The sequence below is a fragment of the Manis javanica genome, chromosome 11 (genome assembly GCF_040802235.1).
Source record: "Manis javanica isolate MJ-LG chromosome 11, MJ_LKY, whole genome shotgun sequence".
Classification (NCBI taxonomy): domain Eukaryota; kingdom Metazoa; phylum Chordata; class Mammalia; order Pholidota; family Manidae; genus Manis; species Manis javanica.
This window is the reverse complement of record NC_133166.1, coordinates 115,520,279-115,543,462: the sequence shown is the minus strand read 5'-3', so window position 1 is coordinate 115,543,462 and position 23,184 is coordinate 115,520,279. Positions and strand designations below refer to the sequence as shown.

At 41.8% G+C, this 23,184-nt stretch overlaps 1 protein-coding gene across 10 annotated transcripts in view; it reads left to right on the top strand.

Moving 5' to 3' along the window:
• Positions 1-23,184, top strand: part of PACS1 (phosphofurin acidic cluster sorting protein 1) — a 186,672-nt gene that overhangs the window by 113,914 nt on the left and 49,574 nt on the right. The gene's annotated exons all lie outside the window — the stretch shown is intronic.

Here is a 23,184-nt window from a genome sequence, read left to right as displayed (position 1 = left end):
ATGTTTATGGCTGAGCCTGCATGCTAAATTAGTTGCCTCGGTTGCAAACTACTTGATTAGGGCCTTAGGAGAAAAAAACAGCATATGGGTTAAGTTAAAAAATAAGCTGGGTCTGCATGATTAACACAATAAAGACATGGGCTATGTTGAGATACCCTCCTTTATCTGGGGAATATGCAAACATTACAGGCCAAGTTGCTCCTGGCTTTCTGAGCTTTAATTGATTACCTCTGGGTCTTTTTGGTGGACCTTCCTGGCCTTTTTCACTTTCCATCCCACTCGTATGTATTTTCCTGCCTAACATTCCCCTCTCAATCAGTTGGGACCCAAATCATTGGGATAAGGGGTGGAGACCACTCTGGCTGCTTCCTGCTTGTGAGGGACGATGTGGTTATTTGGGTCCCCCTGCTTGCTGACTGTCAGGATGGTGGAGATTAGGACAGGAAGGACACCCAGTTATGGGTTTTAGTTGCTTGCTGTCTGTGGAGGCAAAGAGGACTCAGATTGGCTGTAGGGGTGTCTGTCAAGTGGTCCCATGAAGGTGGAGGTGTGGTCGCTGGAGGGTACTGGTTGGAATCCTTGTCTTAGGACTGTCTGCAGTTTGATTGCTTCTAGGTGAGAAGATACAAATTGGGTTAGGGGTTAAGTAAGCACAGTCCAAATCTGAGGACTATTATTACTACTCCAAGGAGGGAAATGAAAGGGCACAACCAGGGCCACATCTGCCCCATGAGGGGTTTGAAGATTTGGCTTAACCAGGAGTCTTGTTTTTCCTTCTTGGCAAGTTTGCTAAATTAGGAGGCTATTCTGTTTGGCTTAAGTAGAGGGATCCCATGATCCCTAGGGATTAAAAGTAGAGGGACATATGCCTATCAGGTGAGGAACTGGTAAGGTGAGGGTTAATAATAGTAATGATGGCATGTTTAAGGCCATTTCTTTTTAAGGTTTAAACCCAACAAGGGCAGAAATACTGCTGGCTAAAGGAAAGGGGTTTTACAAGAGCACAGGAAATGAATAATAAGTCCCACTCTCACAAGGATGCCCAGAAAGAGTTAGGGAATTAGAGTTATGGGGCGCTTATCTTAGGTCGCTGTTCCTTGAAGAGATATTTCAGATCTTCTACAGGTTCACAGGTATAGCTAGGTTTTTGGGTCTTGTGACTGTACTGCTGGCAACTTCAGGGACCTTGACAGCTGAGGGGATAGACATAAGGACAGGGTAGGGTCCTTTCCAAACAGGCTGCAATTGAGATTGGGGTGGTCCATCTTCTCAGATTTTGATGAGGACTTGGGTCCCTGGGCTATAGAGAGGCTTGTTCTCTGGTAGGTCAGAAACTGTGACCTGGGTGAGCCCAAATTCTCTTAAAGCCTGTTGGATCTGATGTATAGATGTGGCATATTCTGATAAGGCACTGGCCTCAGGAAGTTGGCTGACGTATCAGTTGGTAAGGGCTTGAATTTTCAGGACAACAGGACTTTAATCTTGAAGGACTTAGTTTGGAAGAAATAAATTTAGTTAAGAGGTTTACTAAGCATGGTTACCACAGTGGAGCTAGTAAAAGCATTAGTAGGAGTTTAGCAAAGGATAGTAGCCAGGATGAACTTATGATTCTGAGAGCCTCTGATGAATCTGAGAGACTTGATTAGCTAGTTTATTCACTGCTTGTTAGAGACAGAGATTGAAACCCTTGTCTGAACAACATCTGGAGTTGGATTTTCCATTCTGGAAGAACAAATTGACAAGGAGATTAAGAATGCATGGAGGATTCTCAAGATAGCGGCATGAGTAAGGTGAAAATCTCCTCTCAAAATCATATATATTTTGGAAATGCAGCAAATACAATGATTCCTCAAAGAATGACCAGAAGATACAATACACCAGCCAGGCTACATCTACATATGTGTGAACTCAACATGTCACTAAAAGGGTAAGATACGAAGCCATGATCTGGCGGGACTCAAACACTCCCCCCACCCCAGCTCACCAGCGGGAGGAAAAGAATCAGAATGGGGAGGAAGTGAAAACACAGGACTGCGAAATAACCAGCCCTAGTAATCTGTACCAGGAGCACAGACACACATTGCATGCTGTACTGGATATCAGAGGAACAGAAAGTCAAAATCCGAGTCTAAGACTACGAACAGGTCCCCTCAGCTGGCTGCCCTGGGACAAAAGAAAAGTGGGAGCTTTAAAAGTCTTAAAGGGACAAGGGTTTAAAAGATGTACAAAATCGTCCTGGCACACTCAGGCCAGCAGGTTGGGAACTTTAAGGAACTTCAGGAGTGCTGACCCCCTGGGTGGCAATGCAGCTCCAAAGCCCCTCACCGCGATAAGTGGCCTGCTTTTAATTCCCCTAAACTGGCACTGCAAGCAAACAGGCTGACCCGCCACTGCTGCAAACCAGCCGGGGAGCAGCCCTGCCCTCAGCAACCACACAGACTCCTCTCCCAGCATGTGGCTAACTGGGCCAGACCCAGAGGCAGCCCCCTGCCCTCAGTGGACAGGCACAGACAACAGAGATTAGTGCAGAGTCCAGAAGGCACAAAGGGGCTTTATTCTCATGGGGAACACACGCTGCTCTGCTCTCCTGCAACCCCCAACAGTGCCCTAGGCCATCTCAAGAGCTGCCCCGCCCACAGCAGCTCAGGGGATTAATGCAGAGGCTGCTCCCTGTGTGCAGTTGACCAGCATAGGCAGTGGAGACAGGCAAGGTGACCAGCAAGCAGGAAGGAACTTTGTTCTCCCAGCTGACACATGCACCACTCGCTGGCGAGCACTTCCATTGCCATGAAAAGGCAAAAGAACCTTGTTTAGTCCCAAATCCCTCAAACCAGAGAGAGTGCCTGGGGAGTCCAAAATCAACAATCTTCCTGAAGAAGATTTCAAAATAAAAGTCATAAGCATGCTCATGGAGCAACAGAGAATATGTAAGAGCTAAGGGATCAAGTCCAGAGGGAGATAACAGAAATGAAACAAACAATGAAAGGATTTAGGAACAGGCTGGAGGAGGTGCAAGAGACTATTAATGGCATAGAAATCAGAGAACACAAATACAGAGAATCTGAGGCAGAGAGAGAAAACAGGATCTCTAGGAATGAAAGAATATTAAGAGAACTGTGTGACTAATCTAAATGGAACAATATTCACATTATAGGGGTGCCAGAAGGAGAAGAGAGAGAAAAAGGGATAGAAGTGTCTTTGAAGAAATAATTGCTGGGAACATCCCAAATCTGGGGAAGGAAACAATTTCTCAGACCATGGAAGCCCACAGATCTCCAAACGCAAGGGAACCAAGGAGGACAACACCAAGACATATAATTAAAATGGCAAAGATCAAAGATGAGGACAGGGTATTAAAAGCAGCCAGAGAGAAAAAAGATCACCTACAAAGGAAAACTCATCAGGCAATCATCAGACTTCTCAACAGAAACCCTACAGGGCAGAAGAGAATGGCATGATATATTTAATGCAATGGAACAGAGGGGCCTTGAACCAAGAATACTGGATCCAGCAAGATCATCACTTAAATTTGAAGGAGGGATTAAACAATTCCCAGATAAGCAAAAGTTGAGGTAATTTACCTCCCACAAACCATCTCTACAGTGTATGTTAAAGGGACTGCTCTAGATGGAAGTGCTCATAAGGCTAAGTATATGTCACCAGAGAAAGACCACAGCAGAGAAAGCAGACCAACCAAATACTAACTAAATGCAAAATAAAATCAGCTATACACAAAAGCAGTGAAGGGAAACACAGAAGAGCACAGAATAAAACACCTAACATATAAAGAGTGGAGGAGGAAGAAAAAGAAAGGAGAGAAATAAAAAATCATCAGACTGTGTTTATAATAGCTTAAAAGTGAGTTAAGTTAGATGGTTAGATAGTGAAGAGTCTACCCTTGAAACGTTGGTAACCATGAATCCAAAGCCTGCAATGGCAATAAGTACACATCTGTTGATAATCACCCTAAATGTAAATGGGCTGTGCCCCAATCAAAAGACATAGAGTAATAGAATGGATAAAAAAGCAAGACCCATGTATATCCTGCTTACAAGAGACTCACCTCAAACCCAAAGACATACACACACTAAAAGTGAAGGGATGGAAAAAGATATTTCATGCAAACAATAGGGAAAAAAAGCAGGTGTTGCAGTACTAGTATCAGACAAAATAGACTTAAAAACAAAGAAAGTTACAAAAGACAAAGAAGGACATTACATAATGATAAAGGGGTCAGTCCAACAAGAAGATATAAGCATTATAAATATCTATGCACCCAACACAGGAGCACCTACTTTTGTGAAACAAATACTAACAGAATGAAAGGAGAAAATAGAACACAATGCATTCATTTTAGGAAACTTCAACACACCACTCACCCCAAAGGATAGATCCACCAGACAGAAAATAAGTAGGGACACAGAGGGAGTGAACAACACACTAGAACAGATGGACCTAATAGACATCTACAGAACTCTACACCCAAAAGCAGCAGGATAAACATTCTTCTCAAGTGCACATGGAACAGTTTCCAGAATAGACCACATACTAGGCCACAAAAAGAGCCTCAGTAAATTCAAAAAGATTGAAATTCTACCAACCAACTTCTCAGATCACAAAGGTATAAAGTGTACAAAAAGACAAAAAAGCTTGCAAACATATGGAGGCTTAATAACATGCTCCTAAATAATCAGTGGATCAATGACCAAATTAAAACACAGACAAAGCAATATATTGAGACAAATGAAAACAACAGCACAACATCCTAACTTCTGTGGGATGCAGCAAAGGTAGTTCTAAGAGGAAAGTATACAGCAATCCAGGCCTATTTAAAGAAGGAAGAACAATCCCAAGTGAATAGTCTAAATCGACAATTATTGAAACTGGAAAAAGAAGAACAAATGAGGCCCAAATTCAGCAGAAGGAGGGACATAATAAAGATCACAGAAAAAATAAAGAAAATTGATTACAATTAAACAATAGAAAAAAATCAATGAAACCAAGAGCTGGTTCTTTGAGAAACAAACAAAATAGATAAACCCCTAGCCAGGCTTATGAAGAGAAAAAGGGAATCTACACACATAAACAGAATCAGAAATGAGAAAGGAAAAATCACGACGGACACCAAAGAAATACAAAGAATTATTAGAGAATCCTGTGAAAATCTATATGCTAACAAACTGGATAACCTAGAAGAAATGTACAGCTTTCTAGAAAAGTGCAACCTTCCAAGACTGACCAAGGAAGAAACAGAAAATCTAAATAGACTAATTACTAGCAACAAAATTGAATCGGTAATCAAAAAACTACCCAAGAACAAAACCCCCAGGCTAGATGGCTTCTCCACTCAATTTTATCAGACATTTAGAGAAGACATAATACTCATTCTTCTTAAAGTTTTCCAAAAAATAGAAGAGAAGGGAATACTTCCAAACTCATTCTATGAAGCCAACATCATTCTAATACCAAAACCAGGCAAAGATACCACAAAAAAAGAAAATTACAGTCCAATATCCCTGATGACCATAGATGCAAAAATACTCAACTAAATATTAGTAAACCAAATTCAAAAATACATCAAGAGGATCATACACCATGATCATGTGGGATTCATTTCAGGGATGCAAGGATGGTACAACATTCAAAAATCCATCAACATCAACCACTACATCAACAAAAAGAAGGACAAAAACCACATGATCTTCTCCATAGATGCTGAAAAAGCATTCGACAAAATTCAACATCCATTCATGATGAAAACTCTCAACAAAATGGGTATAGAGGGCAACTACCTCAATGTAATAAAGGCCATATATTACAAACCCACAGCCAACATCATACTTACAAGCAAGAAGCTGAAAGCTTTTCCCCCAAGATCAGGAACAAGACAAGAATGCCCACTCTCGCCATAGTACTGGAGGTCCTAGCCACAGCAATCAGACAACACAAAGTAAAAAAAGGCATCCAGATTGGTAAAGGAGAAGTCAAACTGTCACCCTGTACAGATGACATAATATTGTACATAAAAACCCTAAAGAATCCACTCCAAACTACTAGAACTAGTATCTGAATTCAGCAAAGTTGCAGGATACAAAATTAATACACAGAAATCTGTTGCATTCCTATACACTAATGATGAACTAGCAGAAGGAAACCAGGAAAACAATTCCATTCACAATTGCATCAAAAATAATAAAATACATAGGAATAAACCTAACCAAGGAAGTGAAAGACCTATACTCTGAAAACTACAAAACACTCTTAAGAGAAATTATAGAGGACACTAATAAATGGAAATTCATCCCATGCTCTTGAGTAGGAAGAGTTAATACTGTCAAAATGGCCATCCTGCCTAAAGCAATCTACAGATTCAGTGCAATCCCTATCAAAATACCGACAGCATTCTTCAACGAACTGGAACAAATAGTTCTAAAATTCATACGGAACCACAAAGGGTCCTGAATAGCCAAAGCAATCCTGAGAAGGAAGACTAAAGCAGGGGGAATCTCGCTTCCCAACTTCAAGCTGTACTACAAAGCCACAGTAAGCAAGACAATTTGGTAGTGGCATAAGAACAGACCCACAGACCAATGGAACAGAATAAAGTCCAGATATTAACCCAAGCATATATGGTCAATTAATAAATGATAAAGGAGCCATGGATACACAATGGGGAAATGACAGCCTGTTCAACAGCTGGTATTGGCAAAACTGAACAGCTACATGTAAAAGAATGAAACTGGATTACTGTCTAACTCCGTACACAAAAGTAAACTCAGAATAGATCAAAGATCTGAATATTAAGTCATGAAACCATAAAACTCTTAGGAAAATACATAGGCAAAAATCCTTGGACATAAACATGAGTAACTTCTTCATGAACATATCTCCACAGGTAAGGGAAACAAAAGCAAAAATTAACAAGTGTGACTATATCAAACTAAAAAGCTTCTTTACAGCAAAGGACACCATCAGTAGAACAAAAGGCATCCTACCATATGGGAGAATATATTCATAAGTGACATATCCAATAAGGGGTTGACATCTAAAATATATAAAGAGCTTATGCAACTCAAGAAACAAAACACAAATAATCCAGTTAAAAAATGGGCAGAGTATCTGAACAGACACTTCTCCAAAGAAGAAATTCACATGGCCAACAGGCACATGAAAAGATGCTCCACATCGCTAATCATCAGAGAAATGTGAATTAAAACCACAATGAGATATCACCTCATACCAGTTAGGATGGCCAACATCCAAAAGACAAACAGCGACAAATGCTTGTGAGGATGCAGAGAAAGGGGAACCCTCCTACACTGCTGGTGGGAATGTAAATTAGTTCATCCTTTTGTGTAAAGCAGTGTGGAGGTTCCTCAAAAAGCTCAAAATAGAAATACCATTTGACCCAGGAATTCCGCTCCTATGAATTTACCCTAAGAATGCAGGAGCCCTGTTTGAAAAGACACATGCATCCCTATGTTTATCACAGCACTATTTACAATAGCTAAGAAATTGACACAACCTAAGTGTCTATCAGTAGATGAATGGATAAAGAAGATTTGGTATATATACACAATGGAATATTATTCAGCCATAAGAAGAAAACAAATCCTACCATTTGCAGCAACATGGATGGAGCTAGAGAGTATTGTGCTCAGTGAAATAAGCCAGGCAGAGAAAGACAAGTATCAAATGATTTTACTCATCTGTGGAGCATAAGAACAAAGAGAAAATTGAAGAAACAAAACAGCAGCAGACTCACAGAACCCAAGAATGGACTAACAGTTGCCAAAGGGAAAGGGACTGGGAAGGGAGGGAGAAGGGGAATAAGGGGCATTGTGATTAGCACACATATGTCAGGAGGGGTACGGGGAAGGCAGTATAGCACACAAAGAAGACAAGTAGTGACTCTTTAGCATCTTATTATGCTGGTGCACAGTGACTTTATTGGGGTATGTGGTCGAGACTTGATAATGGGGGGAATCTAGTAACCACAATGTTGCTCATGTGATTGAGTATTAATGATACCAAAAAAAAATACACAGGCTTTTGTTTAAGAGATTAGCAGCATTTGAAACAAACTCATAAAAATTAAGATTATCCTTTCTAATTCACTCAGTTTTAGGTAATTTTTGCTTTGTTTGTATTTAGGTTTTTCACTAGTTCTGGAATAAAACAGCAATTGTAAATGATAAAAGACTTACAAATGTCAGTGGTTAACATAATTGATGAGAAAATTTGGTTATTTTTGTAATGTTGAACAGTTTAATAATCTAAAGTTTAGCATCATTCATTTGACAGTGGTTCCCAAGTATTGATATATTAAATGTGTGAGCTGAATTAGCCAAATAATTTTCCCCAATGAGGATAAAAATATTCCTCTGATATATTCCCGGGGCCCTCTGGAAAATATCAGAGGTATCTAGAGGTAAAAGCATCTTTTTATATTTGGTGTTGGGAAGTTGTTGAAAGAATGTTTTTAAGGCACTTGCTTAAATAAGATTATAAGTTGTTAAAGATAAAGGCAGATACAGAGGGTTACATAGTTATTAGCAAAACTTAGCTGTTTTCATATTAAGACTTTTGTCTTTTTCAATATGCAGACATAGTACTAAGACATTAAGCACAAAAATAAACTGTTGTAAACTGTTATACTAACGTGTCTTTCTGGAGAGGAGGAAGAGGTGTTTTTCTCCACAAAGGATCTTTGTTATTATAATTTGTTTGGGCCTACTCATCAAAAGCAGTTCAATGGGAAACTGTATCAGACAAGTGAAGGCTGCTAGTAAACTTACAAGCCTCTTTAATAACCCTTTTGCTCAGCTAAGGTCAGTTTTAACCTGATTTGGGCAGAAGTAAAGTAGGGAGAGTAGCAAAGAGAGAACTGTATCAAGTATTCCTGGTTGCCCATCTAGGAAAGAATAAATGTGTTAGAGAGCCCAGTGTCCCAAGGTCTATCCCAGAGGTCTCAGCGTCCCAAGACCTGAAAAGCAAGGCCTGTTTTCAGAAGTCTCTGATAACAGGGAGGAGGACAAAAGTCCTGTCGTGGCTTCCTAGCTTTTAGGGCTTAGTGGGAAAGGGGAATGACTTCTGAGATAGAAGATAGCTTGAACATAAGGGACCTCTACTCAACTGCCCACCTGCTAAAGTTTCAGGGTTGAATTGGGATCACTGGGAGAGAATGCAGCCCAACAATGTGTCTCACCTAGTAAGAAAGGAACTTATTCTGTCCCAGACATTTCCAAGAGCAGGAAAGAAGACTATAGTCCTGAGGAATGGGTTAGAAAGCCCAGTGTCTCAGGGTCTATCCCAGAGGTCTTGGCGCAGCCGGCTGCCCAGAACCTAACACATCCTGCCTCAGATGTCTCCACGTGGGATGTGAATAGGGAGGAAACAAATGGCTTAGAGAACCTAGCATCCCAGGGCCTATCACAGAGGTGTCAGCATCCCAAGACCTGAAAAGTGAGGCCTGTTTTTGAACATCTCTGATAAAAGGGAGAAGGACAGAAGTTCTAGTTAGGGCTTAGGGGGATGGAGGACTATAGTCTCGTGGCTTCCCAGTGAACAGTTAAAGGGGACTTACCATAGGTGGTCCCATGAGACGTGGCAGGTGTTGACAAAGGTTGACAGCAATGTCTTATGGTAGCTTGAAGGAGACTCAACCAGGTCAGGAAATTAGCTAGAAAGCTGACTTGTAATAAGTAGGCGAGGGGAAAGGCTTATGAGAGAAAGTGAAGGAGGTGCAAGTGCAGAGGCCAGGGTAAAGGTGGACGAAGGGAAGAGAGTCAGCTTTTAACTGAGCTCTTAGAGTCACCACAATGGAGTGGTCTGGCCAGGCAAGCCCCCTGGAGATCTGGGAGCCTCGTCAGGGTACAATAGGCAGTTAAGGTCCCTGGGGAGCATCTTGGGTTGCCTGGGCTGAGGGAGGCAGCTGTGAGGGGAAAAAACTGTTGTCCTGAGAAAGAGGTTTTGGCCCTAGGTTATGGCGTTCCTGCAGGCTGCCGGCTAGGCCAGAGAGGTGAGTTCTCAGTGGGAGGTCTGAGTTAAGTGGGAACTGCCGATCCCAACAGAGTCAAAGTTTGTTTCCCTTTAAATGGAAAATAGAGAAAATAGAGCAGACATGACAATAGAAAAAACTTAGTGCAAAAGGGACAAAAAGTCATAGAATCTTGAGGCAACTGAGAAGGCTCTTAGCTCCTTCAGGGAACTATTAAGAAGAGAAGAAGTAAAGGGAGAAATCTCCTGATTGCTCTGGGTGACATTCCCTAGGACCCAATCGTGACTTGCCTCCTAGGGAGGGGTTCCCTGCAAGATGAGCCCAAGTGGGTGCTGCCTCCAGCTGGGTCTGGTGGACATCTCATGGCTAAGATCATGAGATGGGTGGTCCTTGGGGTTAGTCCCAGTTAGCCAACCAGCAGATAACACAGAAAGCTTGGAGGAGGGAAGAAAAGAAATGTAGTGTAAGTCTGGGGAGAGGAAATCCTGGGGCAAAATACCTCTAAAACTGAAATCAGTCAAAGGGAGAAATAACGTCTAAAATCTGTTTATTGCTTACAAACTGCAGTCCTGGGCCCTTCTCTCTTTCCTGCTCCAGCAGAAGCAAAACTGGCTCTTCCCTCACCTTGTTGTGCCCAAAGTTGCGAATCCCAGAAGACCACCAAGGAGCCAACACCGATGCAAAAGCAAAGAGCCTTTATTCGAGCTAGCTCGAGCTCAATCTCTCATCTACACCAACGCAGTGGCAAGATGCCAGAGAAAGAGAGTGAGTTTCAATACCAAAAAGGTTTTATGGGGTTCTAGGGCAGTTGGTGGGGTGATAGGTCGTGGCTCTGGCTGATTGGCTGGATCTAGGGGTAGTTGGTGGGGTGATAGGTTGTGCCTCTGGTCAATTGGCAGGGTCTAAGGGTGATGGGTGAGCTCTTTGCTGAATGGAGAGGAGAGAGACCAAGCTCCAATTGGGTGAAATAGGATCCAGGTCCTGATTGGCTGAGGTAGGATCCGGGTCCCAATTGGCTGAAATAGAATCTGGGAGCTTGCCCTTTCAACCTCTCAGGTACAGATAACCCCTCCTTGCCCAGGTAATTACCCATTGCTACGGAGATGAACTTTTCTCCACCCCTCAGGCACTAAAGCCATACTTCTTTCCACCTCTGAATGCCTATTGGTATACAAATGTACTAAAACCAGACCAGATATTCTGGAAATGTTACAATTTTACCCACATGCAGCAAGTAGGAGAAATCTGAGAACACAGAAAAGGAAGTCTGCGTGGACATATTAAACCCTGCATGGGGACTTGCCGCGGAATTGGAAGTGGGTGCTTTTACAGTGTGCCTGCGTTGCCTGGACATTGTCTTGCAGTTGGTGGGTGTCTAATGCAATCTTTCCCCAGTCCACGACCAACTTATCCTGTCATGGGAGTCTTCTGGTGAGTGCCCTGTGGCCTTCACTGCTCCCTCCGTGCCCAGAGTGTGGCTGTTTTGGTCAACGAGAGACGGAGAAGGAAGGGAACGGTTTCCAGAGAAGAGGTCGATTGTGAGTGAGTGCCTCCAGCCAGGGGGCGAGGCACATGCGGCTTACCGGGGATGGAAATCCATCCGAGTTGTGCAGCACCAAATACGTTGGTGGGAGAGGTCAGTTGGGCTTACCAGGGGTGGAAGTCCGTCTGAGGCCCAGCACCAAATATGTTTGCGAGAGGTCAGTTCAGAGAGGCAGGGAAGTCAGAGGGCAAAGTGAGGAAGGAATTCATTAAAGCGAGAGTGTTAGGGAGTGACAGAACAGAATAAATAATAAAGGAAGGTCATTGAACAGCTACTCAGCTTGGGGCACAACCCCCGCCAACTACTCAAGCCGGTGTCACCTGGCGTCCAGGGTCAACTTGGATCTGCATGGCGTGGGAACTGAGTCCCTACCACCCCCCACCCCAGGCTTTGCGGGAGCCGCAGAGCACTGGATGGAGTGAGATTATGTTCTGTGAACTTCCTATAGGTAAAGAAGGGAGACTTTCAGGCAGGTCACTAAAGAACATGACTATAAACTGCAGTTGCTGGTCACCTCGGCAACGATAATTTGCGAGACCAGATCTGAGCTCTCAGCAGCCTCTCCCTATTTGGCTGAGATAGGATAGAGTGAAGGTTAAAACTGAAATCCTGAGGATTAGAATAACAAAGCAAAGTAATAAAACATTTACCACTGGAAAGGCACAGAGACAATGCGCTTAAGTGAGAAGTTTATTTAAGGCAAAAAGGAGCACACTTGGAGAAAGAGGAGTGTGGGCTGCCCTAGAGAAGAGGCACCCCTGAAAGGTTGGGAAAAGGTTAAGTTTAAAAGGTTACGCACTTATAAAGTGTGGGTGACCCCAGAGAGAGGAACGCCCTGAAAGCATTGGGGGTTCCCCCTTTTAAAGATTCTTCAGGAAGGTAACAAAGGGCTGGTGGTGCAGACTCCTTAAGTGGTGTTTGAATATTTAAAATTGACTTAACACAAGGAATTTAGTGTTCTGATTTCTCCCTGAGATAACCGGCATCTTTGTCTGGGAGCATATCAAACAAAGCCCCCACGATGGGCTGAGTTATTGTCTGTTTGCTAAAGAGTAAGTTAAGAATCTTAACTTCCTGGGTATTAAAAATAATCTTTAAGATGGAATCCTTCCTGCCTTTTACTGTGTTGTTTTCGGCTGGGCCTGCATACTAAATTAGTTGCCTAGGTTACAAAATACTTGATTGGATCCAGAAGGAGAAAAAAACAGAATATAGGTAAAGTTAAAAATTAAGCTGGGTCTGCATGATTAACACAATAAAGATAGGGGCTATGTGGAGGTACTCTCCTTTATCTGGGGAATATTCAAACATTCCAGGCTAAGTTACTCTGGGCTTTTGAGTTTTAATTGATTAACTCTGGGTCTTTTAGTGAACTTTCCTTACTTTTTTCTCTTTCCACCCAGCTCAGACCTGTTTTCCTACCTAACATTTTTATTGAGTGTCTACTATGTGTTGGACTCTCTACTGGGTGCTTGGATTGCAAAATCAGACATTGTTACTGTGCTCATTGAGTCTAGTTTGGGAGATAGATATTAATTGAGGCCAAACGGTACCAGCTATGACCTGAGTAAGTACTGGTTCAAAAAGAACTTTGTGGCCAAAATGTAGAGAACAAATTGAAGGGAAGCAAGAGTGTACATAGGCTGGTTGGGAGGCTATTGCAGAGGTAGATCATGATGCCTTGGATCAGGATGGTATTGGTGATAATGGAAGGAAGTGTTTATGAGAACTCTTTAGGAGGTATCATTGACAACATTCAGTAATGGTTTGGACATGGAGGTAAGGGACAGAGAACTGTTGTAGGTTTCTTGCAAGTTTATTGTTTGCTTGAGCAAGTGGACTGTGAACAGTGAAAGGCCTAAGTTTACTAAGGGAAGTTTGGTCATGGATGAATTTGAGATGCCATTGATACATCCAAGTAGGACTGCCAGGTAAGCAGTTGAAATAATGTAATTTGTATGTTGTCTTTATATAGGCATTTACATATTATAGGGCTTTAATTCTCTGGTGAAATTCTCCCATCTTTTCATCTCAATTTTTCATCTCTTGTTTGTTTTTTAAAACCAGATAAATTATTATTTTTAGGTGCTTGTCAGCTAACTCTAACATCTGGATCATCTTTGGGTCTCTTACTGGTTTTTTTTCCCTCTTAGTTTTCAATTATACGGTCCTGTCCTTTGCCATGTCTAGTAATGCCAGATGCTGAATACAGACAGTATTGTAGTAGCTCTACGTGATGATAGTTTCTCCAGACAGGTCTCACCCTTCCCTCTGCAGGGCAGGTCACCTTAATCTAATCAGATACTGTGCTAAATAGAAGTTGGATTTGCTGTTGTAGTGAAGCTTAGCCTCGTTACTAACCTCTGGTTCTCTGCAGCCCTCCAGGGTTTTCAAGCGAGACCCTTGTGTGTTCTTGAGGCCCCCCTCCCCTGATATATAGATCCCACGCTCTTTGTTGAATGAAACTGCTTTTCAGAAGATTTTTGCTTAGGTTTTTACTGCCTTGTGTACTATGAGTATTCAACAAATATCCTCAGAGGAAAACTAGCAGCGTGCTGGAAGGCTTCCATTGTGCTAGTATCTCTCATTTAACAATTATCCTCCATTAACACAAAGCCCAGATTCTCAGCCTCCTGCCCATATTCAGAATCTAATTTACTGCAAATCAGCTCCCTTTTCAAGATTCTCTTCTCCTGGCCTCTCCAGTTCTCATCTCCAACAAGCTTTCTGCTACTTAAAAATAGACTATTTCTGTATTTTAGCTGGTTTTTAAAATTGTTCTTGGCAAGAGTGCTGATCTGCCACAGTTCCTCTGTTCTCCGTTCTCTTAAGGGTAGGATTTTTGTGGATTTTATATCCCTTCAAAGAAAAATTCAGTGAATTAGTGTAACTAGCGATATCTAGGTCTCATTTTTAGTATTTAGATCTGCTTCAGCTTTTCCAGAGAATGGAGCCATTGTGATTTCTAGGTTTTTTTATTAACTATTTAGTATTTTACTAAGTAGTGAGTTGATATAAAAGAATATTTAGAAAAAATATAAAAGTTATTTTGTTCTCCTAAACAATGTGTGGTTTAGGGTTGTGTGTTTTGAATTTTGTGTACATAGAATCATATTGGATGTATTCTGTTTTTATTGTTATGTGTATCTGTAATTCATTCATTTCATGGTGTGTAGTATTCCATTGTATTACTCTGTGCATGTATATTGACATTTGTGGTGTTGATCAATTATTTTTTCCGTCTTTTTTCTTTTTTTTAATAGTACTCCTAAAAGCATTCTTGTGTGTATCTTCTGATGGGTTATATCTATCAATATTTACTGTTTTGCAAATTAAAATAGAAAATGTTCAAAATCACTGTGAAATGGGAAATAACATTGTAGAATTATTTTGAAAATAGTTGGACCCAGCACACATCCTTAAAGGATCTTAGGAGCTCCCATGGGTCCCAAACACCTGGAAAATAACTGCCCTGACGTCTGTTCAGTGACCAAGCTTCAAGAGTGTGTACCTTCTCCCAGTTTGCTATTTAAAACTCAGCTTTTTTCCACAGTGGATCTACTAAGTTGCCTTTGCACCAGCAATGTTTAATTGTTCTAACCACTCTCATCCCATTACTTGATGCTGTCAGATTTATAATTTTTGCTAGTCTGGTGAAAGTATCTCTCTGCAGTTTTGATTTGCATTTTCTTTATTATTACCAGTTTTGAGCATCCTTTCATATGTTTATTAGCCATTTGCTTTCCTTTTCTGTTAAGTGTCTATCGAGTATTTTTCAGCCATAACTCATTTCATTCTACCTTGCAAAGTGGGATAAATGCTTTTGGTAAAAGTACTCATCAGAGAGTAGATTGACCATTCTCATTACATATTTTTTATTTGAACAGTAATATTAACATGAGGAAATATTTGAGATTTAAAATATTGCTTAGGCATCTCCTAGATTTCTCTTAGGAGCATCATATGTAATAAGTCCACCATATTCAACCATGCTTGCCTTTGGAGTCTCCCTTGGATTTGGTATATATTTGTTTTAATATACTTTATTGTTTCTTGTTCCTCACTCAAATCTCTTATTTTGGGCTGGACCCTAGTGGGGCTTTTGTTCGTCCTCTACCAGGGAACACATAGATGAAAGGGTTGTCATAATGAGGGACTATAATTTTAGTGACTAGGATTTGTCAGGTCCTGATGGTATGTCAGGTTCTGTTGAGAAAAGGTTAAGGAACACATTTAACCTCTTTGAGCACTTCTGATATGCCAGGATCTATGCTAGATACTTTTCATATTTATTATTTCACAAAGCAGTTCTATTTGATAGAGGAGAAAACTTGCATATGTCTCTTCATGTTACTAAAGGAGCTGCAGACCTGATAATTTGAGTTGTAATAGGCAAGGTGCCTCCTCACCTCACCCCATTTTTTAGGCCTGTTTTCTCTCCCATCCAGAAGATTATCATAATGAGGAAATCGTAGAAAGGGGAAAAAATGTTATAAATCTTGTTGATGTGTGCAAGTAACTGGAATTTATACCCCAAAGATGAACAAATGCTGAGTAGCTGAAAATTAGGGGTTTACTTTATAACCTCATGTTCCTCTGCTTCATAGAAATCCACATCCTATGGCTAGGGAATAAAACATACCTAAACATGTGTAACTCTGGGGTGAATACACCTTCCCAGCCTAGGACAAAATACCTTTGAAACCAAAATCAGTCAAAGGGAGAAATAAAGTGAGAGAAACCCGTTTATTGCTTACAAGCAGTCGTCTACTTCTACTTGCCCATCTCTCTGGTGACCCAGCTGCAAAAAGGGACTCCACCCAAACCTCTCTGGTCCATATATGCCCTCACTCCCCCTTGTAATTACCTGTTGATACAGAGATGGCTACTTCTCTCCACCTCTTAGAAACACATATTGATACAGAGATGCACTAAGGCCAGGGGAGAGATCCTGGAAATGTTGCAGTTTTACCCACAGCATGTTTCTGAGTTCTGGGAGTTTCTTTGTTTGTTTGAATCTGAGTTTTTTCCTTTTTCTCTGATGTTTCCCTATTTGAACAATGCCTAGTTTCATCTGATTTCTTGTGAGACATTTACAGACAGGAAGTCTTTTGTCCTTTTATCCATCTGTTGTAAAACCCATTCTTCTCTGCATCTCATTCAACTGATTTCTTCCAAATTGTGCCTTCAGTAATTTAGTTGCTTTACTTTCTAAAAATCTGCTTTAGAGTTACTAGTTTAACAATGAAAGATGCCTAATGTAGGGGGGCCACGGGGAAGGCAGTACAACACAGAGAAGATAAGTAGTGATTCCATAGCATCTTACCACGCTGATGGACAGTGACTGTAATGGGGTAGGTGGTGGGGACTTGATAATGGGGGGAGTCTAGTAACCATAATGTTGCTCATGTAATTGTACATTAATTATACCAAAATAAAAAAAACAGCAAAAAAAACCCCAAAGATGCCTTAATGCTTTCACAGTCAAAATTATGCTATTTCATATAAAATAATGAGTTCATTATCTACATATTCAAGTCACTTCCTAAGCATTAAAAGTACACTGCTCAGAAATTTACCTTTTCTGTTATTGAAGCTCATCCAGACTTGTACAGGTGCCATGTTAAAAAAATTGAAACAATTTTAGGAAAGGAGAGTTATTCTCACAAAGGAAAACCTTTCCTGATTTTTTTCTATTGATTTGCTCTTTATCCTGTTGATGATGATGTAAGAAGAAGGTAGAGCTATTCTTCCCAGGAGAAAAGCAACTTGTTCGTAGAACACATCCATCTCTTGGGTAGGACAAAAGAATAACCCAGATCACTTGTCTTCTAGGCCAGCATTTATCTGCTCCAGTCCCAAAAGGACCATCAGTTTGATTCAGAGACTATGTGGTTTTTATTTCATCCAAATTTTTGTCTCTCCTCTTTTTCTGTCCAAAATATGGCACTTCATTGTTCATTAACAGCCGTTTAGGAGATTGGGGGGTGGTGGTGGTGGTGGTGGTGGTGGTGGTGGTGGTGGTGGTGTGTGTGTGTGGAGAGACTCTAGTTCTGATTTGCATGGGAATAAATTTGAAACAGCTGTTAAATGAGGATCATTTGTAGATATCATTTAAAACTGTTTCTCCTTTATCTTACAGTGAAGCACAAACTATGCTAATTTAGAAGGTTTCAAAAGATTCTTGTTACTGTATTTTTGTTCCATTCTCTATCCAGTTATCCTGTAGATAGCCTTACTCTTTCAGATTTAGTCTAGTGAGATCTAAAGAATTTACTTGGACTCGCATAATATATCGGCACTGAAGCAGTAGCACTATTACTCATGATCTTCTTTTATGTATTGTAGTACTTAATTATGTATGCACTGTTACGTTTGTTAGCTAATTGTTCATGTACTTAAATCCTGTCCTCTTGAGGCAGGTGTTGGATTCTCTCAGAGGAGGACGCCGCCCCAAATCACTCACGGAAGGCGTCTCTTGATGCAACAAGCAAGAGGAATTTATTCAGGAACCAGCTAGCTGGGGTCCAAGTGTCAGCCCGACACAGCGGGTCTCAACAAGGACCTCGAGCACTCAAAGCCAAGGGTTTATACAGCATTTTCAAAGCACTTAACTCATAGTAATTTTCCACAGCTATACATTATTCTTGCAAGACATACATCCTGGGGTTAAGCAAGGGCAGGATAAGACTACTCCTCAATTGTTGGGGAGGTTCTGCACGATAAGCTTGGTATGTAAGATTAACTGACCAAGGTTAGCTGACCAAGGGTCACAGCTGCCCACCACCCGGTGCTCATGATTAACTTGTTTTTCAAGGCCTTACCCAGGCCCAGTTTTTGTTTTTGTTTCTTCCTGAGTCACACCCTCAGAAAATGGTTTCTAGGTTTCTAAGATTGCTATGCTTATGCTAATTTACTAATCTTACTAATGCTTAGATTCTACAGCAGGGACTGTAGGTTCGGACAGTAAGGTGAGGGCATCCGGAAAAAGCAAGGCAAGTCAGAGCAATATAACAATATGCAGAGAAACTCCCTACCAAAACTCCGTTGAACATTGTCTTGCCAGAGGATTTCAGCCCCAGGCAAGTTCGCTATGGATTCATTGAGACCAAAGAATGACAATGGGATGTTCTTGGGGTGAAAGAGTTATATCCAACTTTATTCCCATGGTGGCAGGTCAATCACTAGAATCCCGTCCACTCAGAGCAAGTCTGCATGCAGCAAGCTGGTCTCTCTGTCTCTGGGCCTCTCTGCCCCTGCAGCCGTCTCAGTCTGTCCTCACTTCTGCCACCACTCCAGTCGCATCTCTGCTCTTCTACAGCCTTGCAGCCAGGCCACCGAGTCACCCAGAGCACTGGGCAGAGCTCTTTATATAGTGTCAATAACGATATATTGCCCACACATGTGTAGTGAGCTAGCCAACCAAGGCCAGGTAAGAATCCTGGCCATAGGAACCTTCACTTTATCCACAAAAATCAAGAAAAGTCAGTCACATTAATTCTCTAAAGTAAAAATATCAAACTGAGAAATAGGCATTCTTCAGTGAGATCACTTAAACCTCAAAAAGCCAGGAGCAACTTGGCCTGGAATGTTTGAATATTCCCCAGATAAAGAAAAGTATCTCAGCGTAGCCCATGTTTTTATTGTGTTAATCATGCCATTGTAAGATTCACTTTAGCATGCTAAAAGGCCCAGACCCATATGCTGTTTTTCCTCCTTCAGACCTAATCAAGTAATTTGCAACTTGGGCAATTAATTTGGCAAGCAAGCCCAGCCATAAACAACACAGTAAAAGCAAGAAGGATTCTATTTTAAAGGTAAGATTGCCTTTTAAAACTCAAAACATTAAGAAGTACAGTTCTTAACAAACTCTTTAGCAAACACAATAACTCAGCCCACTTTGAGGGCAGGGCAGGCAGTCTTGACTAATACGCTCCCAGACCAAGAGGCTGATATTCTGAAAAGGAATCTGCAGTAAATTTCTTATGTTAATTTTGCAGAGGTACCTGGAGGACTGATGAGGAAAGAGACTTAATGTCTCATCAAGAATGAACATTCTAAGACCACTTAACAAGTCCACACCCCTAGCCTTTTATCACTTTCCTAAAAATCCTCAACCAGCTATAAATCCCCTAGACAATAGACCACCCCGAGCTCTCTTATCCCCTCCTGTCATAAGCCAAGAGCTATGTCCTCTCACTTTATCTCTAAAAATGAAAGTCTCTCCCTTGCTCTCCTACCTTGAGTGTTTGCTAAATCTATTCTTCAACTCTGCCAACAAGAACCCCAGCATCACTCTTATCTAGATAATAAGATGCTCAAAACCAGAGATTATGCCTCATTTTTCTATGTATCTCATAGCATTAGCATAGAGCTGAGTACTGGAATGTTTGGGAAATGGTTGATGGAGATCTTGCTGGCAAAGAGAAAGCCTTTAACCCAATTCTAGATTCAGTGACTTTGTCCTTCCAGGTGCCTGTGAAGTGGAAGAGAAATGGCTTGGGTGCAGGGAATGCAAGTAGAGGCCAGGAGCTCCCTCTCTGCTTAGAATGACAGTTGCCTCACTGCTCTTACTGGATTGAAACCAAAAAACAGTCTGAAAGAGTAAAAATAAGAGTGAGGATGAGGATAACAGTTCCAAGTGTAGCATTTACTGCATCTCACCATATGCCAGGCTCTGTTCTGCCTTTCATTCCCTCAATCCATGTCCCAAAATAAAATAAGGAACTTTCATCTTTATTTCATGTGAGAAAACTGATGCACATAGGTCACCAAAGGTTACCCAACAAGAACAGTAATGTGTGGGATGGTTAGGGGAGCATTGTTTATTTTCCTCAGTTCTTGTCCTTGCCACAGCAAAGAATTGAAGGACAGAGACACAGTAGTGAAGCAGAATAAAGTTTAAAGTTACTTAAAGAGAGAAAAAGTGCAGGTGACCTCAGAGAGGAGAGGTGCCCTTGAAAGGTTTAAGTTTTATTTAAAGCTATGCTCTCAGAAAGTGCAGGCGACCTGAGTGGAAGGTTGAGAAAACGTTTAAGGCTATGTACTCAGAAAGTACGGTGATCTCAGGGAGAGGAGTGCTGGAGGATTGGGCAGAAAGGTACACACTTGGAGAAAGGGTAGTGTGGGCTATCTCAGAGAGAGGCATGCTGAAAGATTGGGGGTTCCCCCTTCTAAGGATTTTTCAGGAATGTGACTAAGGGCTAGGGGTGTGGACTTGATAGGTGGTCTCAAGATTAAGTTATCTTTGATGAGAGACCTTAAGTCTCTTCTATTATCAGTCCTCCAGGTAATTCTGCAAAATTAGCTTAACACAAGAAATTTACTGTTCTGATTTCCTTCCCAGGATAGCAGCTTCCTGGTCTGGGAGCATATCAATCAAGATTGCCTGCCCTGCCTCCAAGGTGGGCTGAGTTATTGTCTGTTTGCTAAAGAGTATGTTAAGAATCTTACTTCCTATCTTCCTGGGTTTTTAAAAATGCAATTTTAGCTTTAAGATGGAACTCTTCCTGTTTTTACTATGCTATTTATAGCTGGGCTTGTTTGCTAAATTAATCATGATGCCTATCTTTTGCCCAGGTTGCATATTACTTGATTAAGGGCTTGAGGTAAACAGCATATAGGTAAAGTTAAAAAAATAAGTGTTGGGCTTTACATTTCCCTGTATGGCCCCGGAAGATGACTGGTTAGCCAGAGACGGGTAAGATTCCTCAAGGGAGGAACAACCTAAGACAGGCACAGTCGCAGGGGAGCCATCAGGTGAGAAATTGGGGATCAACAGAGGTGAGGCTCAGAACCTCACCCCCCCTGCTTTGAGAGAAATCTTCTGCATCCGTGGATGTTTTGCTGCCCTTGTCTAGCTTGGATTAATACTTAGTCCATAGGCACACACCTGATCATCTACATTTGCCCTCTTACAGCACTAAACTATGTTTTCTACCTTTGTCTTGCATCTACCTACCACTTCAGCATTTTATTAAAAATAATAATAATAATAAAGGGAGAAATGTGGGATCAACATATAAATCAAGTACAAAAATCAAACGAATATTCATATTTGACCTGATTGTTTATAGTTCATAATGCGTGATCAAAACCTAAAGTTTCTGTGATGACTGCCCTTGTACTGTTCACCATGTAAGAACTTGTTCGTTATGCTTCAGAAGATTGGAGACTGACGAGAATTAGGCTTGAGATGGATTAATGATTGTACATTGAGCATTGACCCCCCCTATACTGAATTTTATTGTTGTTAACAACCATTTGATCAATAAATATGAGAGATGCCCTCTCAAAAAAAAATAAGTGTTGGGGTCCAGGGGTTGCCTTTGAGGTTTTTGGGCAACACAAAGAGCAAAGAAGGCAGTGAAAGTCGTCATGGAGGGTGCTCAAAAGAGGCCACTTTATTCTGCATGAAGCTGTACTTCTTATACTGCTACAGTGCCAATTCATGGCTCTGTAAGTATTGAAGACGTGCATGCGTGTGGCCTTCAGACTAGGTGCCTGGCCTTCAGAGCCCTTATCTAGCTCCTTTTCCGTGGATACAACACAGTGTTTTCAGGTTTTTCAAGGCCAGATGTATCTGGGGTGAAGCAGTGGGCAGCTGTCCTCATAGAACAGGAGGGGAGGTGGGGAGCCTTCCCTACATCCCACCCCTTTCTACAGGACATCAGCTGTCTGCTTCTTCCTTGCACACCAAGCAGAGCTCTGTGCCCAGACCCACAGAAACCATCTAAAGAGCAACAACAGACAAGGAGGATGCGTGACCCAGAAGCAACTATGGTTAGGAACCACCGCCAAGTGGGACCAAGCTGTGACCACCAAGTAGACAGGGGGTCTTGGGATAAGGCTTGTATCTGATACCCTTCGTCATCTGTTTCCTGGAGCATGGCTTGTTTTGCTGCTGGTGGTCTGGGATATAAACAGAGCAGTCAACATGCGGTAAAGCACAGGTGCAGGTGCACCCTTGTGCAGCTGTGAGTCTATCCAGAGCCATTCTGTTTTGTAAAATCACCTTCCACATTTGGGTGACTTCATCTAGCAATAGGGTTAGCGAGGACCTTGTCACATTCAAGGCACAAGCATCATGCTGTGCCAGGGCTTCTGTTTGTAATTCTACATCTATAGTACTGGCTCCTGGAAGGAAGATAGCCAGGGGGAAAAACCACCATGCCGTCCATTTGGGACAATGCCAGTGGGAATATACAGCATCCCAATTATGTGTGGGCCACGGCAAGGTTTGCATTATCTGTCTTGATAAGTATAATGACCTGTCCAGTTTGCAGGGAGATAGGACCAGCCATATTCCCCACATATCCAAACGTTTTCTCCTGGCAGGGGGTTGGTCAGGACAGTGTCCACGTGGGTTTGACAGTCCCACCAGTGCTTAGGGGTGCGATTAACACTGACATTGGCACACAGTTCTCTGGGTAACCAGCCAACCATATGATTAGGTATGGAAACCTGCTTTCAATGCACAGCAGAGCTATGGTTTGCAAGGTTGCATGTATACTAGACATCCATTCCTGCCCATTATACATGCTACCCACCGCCCCCAGGCAGAGTGTGTGCTGATTGTCGGATCAACTGCCTGGTTGCGCACCATTTTGCTTCACCTTCAGCATCACTGTGATTCCATGCT